The 3,114-nt window shown below is 41.1% G+C and overlaps 1 protein-coding gene across 4 annotated transcripts in view; it reads right to left on the bottom strand.

The window, feature by feature from the left end:
* The window catches only part of LOC112240516 (semaphorin-5A-like), a 310,054-nt gene extending 308,033 nt beyond the window's left edge, over window positions 1–2,021 (bottom strand). For 2 of the 4 annotated variants that reach the window (XR_006080276.1, XR_006080275.1), the window contains exon 1: window positions 1,555–2,021. The gene's annotated coding sequence lies outside the window, so the exon portion shown is untranslated. The remainder of the gene's footprint in view (window positions 1–1,554) is intronic. The other 2 variants (XM_042308578.1, XM_042308577.1) reach the window with 1 other exon arrangement.
* Window positions 2,022–3,114: the final 1,093 nt, after the last annotated feature.

A 3,114-nucleotide genomic window follows, 5' to 3' on the forward strand; every position in this document is an offset into this window, starting at 1 on the left:
TCCAGAGTTGAGTTCAAAGATTACAGACTAAAGCCTGTTTCGTAAAATACAAAAAAGGTATTGAAGCTCAAGTGTGGACAATGAAATAGTTCATTATATCTCCTTGTGTTTGTTTTCTTATGAAGCTTTAAATTTGGCAATACAGACATATTGTAAGCGATTCCAGTCTCTAACTAAAGGTTCGTAAAACGTAATGGGCTGACAAGACAGAATCTGTGGTGTTGGATTAGAATGGATGGCAATGCAGTGTACTGTTACTGAGGAGTATCAAGGCAAAATGTGCCCACGCAGAAAAAGTGCCAATCCTGATGCATTCGAAGTCAACATAAGGGAAATGTAACACCTGCTGTATGTCCTCAAAATAACTGTCAAGTAGTCAACAACAACAAAACATATATCCAGGATTTCGTAACAAAACAAGACCTTACATCCACCTCCTGTTCAATTTGGAAACATTGTCCAACAGGATTGTAACCTGTCAAAAATCCTATTGGATTAGTGGTTTTTCCAAAAGAATCCTATTGGATTAGTGATTTTTCCAAAAGAATCCTATTGGATTAGTGATTTTTCCAAAATAATCCTATTGGATTCCAATGCAAGAATCCAATTGAAAAATACTATCAGATTTTGGAACCTGTCCCATTAGACTCTTATGGGATTATATCCTTTAGGATTCTAATTTATAGGACCCTATAGGATTCCAATACATGAATCCAAATGAAAAATCCTATACGATTTTGGGACCAGTCCTAAAATCCTATAGGATATGTTCCAAAATCGGATTTTCTATTGGATTCTAATCAGATTTTGGGGGGGATTTTCTTTTACTAGGAAATAGTTTCTTACCAAAGTCAATTACAATAATTCACACAAAATCCAACTACATTTCACTCCAAATATGTTGTAAACTAATGTGTTACTGTGCTTCAATGAAAGCGTAATTACTTGGCTGCTGATTTGTACACATGTAATGGGTCTATGGGTACAGAGAAGATGCAAAAAGACTGACAGTGTAATCATAGGATGGAACCGGTAGGCCTACCTATGTAATTACACAGACCAAAACACCGTGAGAAACGAGCCTTCATTACCAGTGGATATTTTATTATAAAAATTCATATCTGAATCGTAATGTATCGACCTACATAGGGCAGAGGCGAGAATGTTATGAAGCGCGTGTGAGGGGGGAATAATCACAGCGTCAGCACCACCAAGCGGTACTAAAACATTTCAGATAAACACTGCAAACTTCTACACCGGGATATTCTTATTATTTTGTGAATAATATCATCGGCTAATATTATTATTATTATTATATGGTGAAAGTGTCATATGTATTTATTCTAGCTATATGAACAGTTGAATCGTGCACAACAATAGAACAGAGCAGTTGGAAACGTTTCATCTCTCTCCAGTAAAATAAAAACTCCCGAGGTTGCAGTATTTAGAATGCAAGACTGCACTTTAATCAGTTCAGTGAAAGGTATAATTCGGAAAGAAGAACATATAGTCAAGGTAATGCAATTCAAGTGCCAAGATTTATAAACCACTCACCAAATTAAATCTCCAACTACTCCCGTTCATCTAGCAGGAGCGAAGCTGCGAGTTTCAACCAGTCTGAAGAAGAAGATGAGCGTTGGCGTGGCTCAGGGAAATGAAGGTAAAGATAGAGTAATCACAGTTTGCGTTCTCATATCCAAAACGTCCAGTCACTCAGTCTCTGACTGCTCAGCACATTTCCCAGGTCTCTCTCTCTCTATGCCGTCTCTCCAGGGTCGTATATTTTTCTGTCCTCGTGTCTCCTCGCCCAGCGCGCTATGTAACTGGACACAGCAACGCACTGCTGAGCTCCGCTGCAGCTCACAGACAATCGCCTCGGTCACTGAGACAAGGGACCAGGACGCAAACCAAGCGACGCGGACACTTTAAACTTTGTTATAACTGTAGCACGAAGGATGATCTGGCGGAGCTTTGCAGAGTGCGCGGCTATGTTGGTTGCTGCGTGCAAGGCAAGCGCTCTGTGATAGACAGAGTTCGCAAGGAGTTTAAAAGGAACTGAAGGAACATTGCGCCCCTACTTTGCTTTTTAAAAATGTTTACAAGATCAGCTTCAAAACCTCCGTTTCGTTTCTCTTGAGATACCTACAGTTGTTTTCGTCACCTCTTGTTTTATTTGATTTGATTTAATATCTTTAATTAATATATCCTCTGTCAGGTGACCCTTTACATGCACTTTGCATACGGAGTCGACAGACATACATTTCATCATGTTGATGGAACTTGTTGGGAACCCATAGGCGGTCATAGCGTTCCATAAGTATGTTCTCAGAGATGAAGTCAAAAAGCCTTCTTTCATTAGGCAGATCCAGAGGGACTTACCGTTAGTGCATCTTAAGATAGCTAGGTGAGACAACCACATGTCACAGTCATAGAAAGTACATTTCACCTCAATAAATTATGTGGGATTATTTAAAATACTGTTTGAAGAGGTAGGGTTTCAGATGTTTTTGGAAGATGGGTAGGATGCTGTCCTAACTAAAGGGGGAAGATGGTTCCACCATTGGGGTGACAGGACAGAGAAGAGCTTTGACTGGATTTGACGGGAGCTGCCCTCCCGTAGGGTGGGAGGGGCCAGGAGACCAGAGGTGGCAGAACGGAGTGCTTGGGTTAGGGTGTAAGGTTTGAGCGTTCGTTCACACCGTGGATTAATTGACCATGATTCTAGCGTCTCCGCTGCTGGAATAGTGGGTGGCAGGGAGCCGCGCACAGCTTCCTGTAGGTCGTGTACGTACTGCAGACGGACATTACAGAGAAACATTGACCCATGAGATCCCAATGGTTTTTGTTGACTATGCTAACATTTATTATTTCGCATCTAGGCTCTACACTCAATTGTACCATGCCAAGTCCAAGTCGTGTAACAGGTAGCCTTGAGTGAAACAACAGTTCTGTGAATATTTGTATTTATTTTATTTTATTTTACGTTTATTTAACCTGGCATGTCAGTTAAGAACACATTCTTATTTACAATGACGGCCTACCCCGGGCCAAACCCTGATGACGCAGGACCAATCGTGCGCTGCCCTATGGGACGCCCAATCACGGCCTGGTGTG

The sequence above is a fragment of the Oncorhynchus tshawytscha genome, linkage group LG29 (genome assembly GCF_018296145.1).
Source record: "Oncorhynchus tshawytscha isolate Ot180627B linkage group LG29, Otsh_v2.0, whole genome shotgun sequence".
In the NCBI taxonomy this organism is placed as follows: domain Eukaryota; kingdom Metazoa; phylum Chordata; class Actinopteri; order Salmoniformes; family Salmonidae; genus Oncorhynchus; species Oncorhynchus tshawytscha.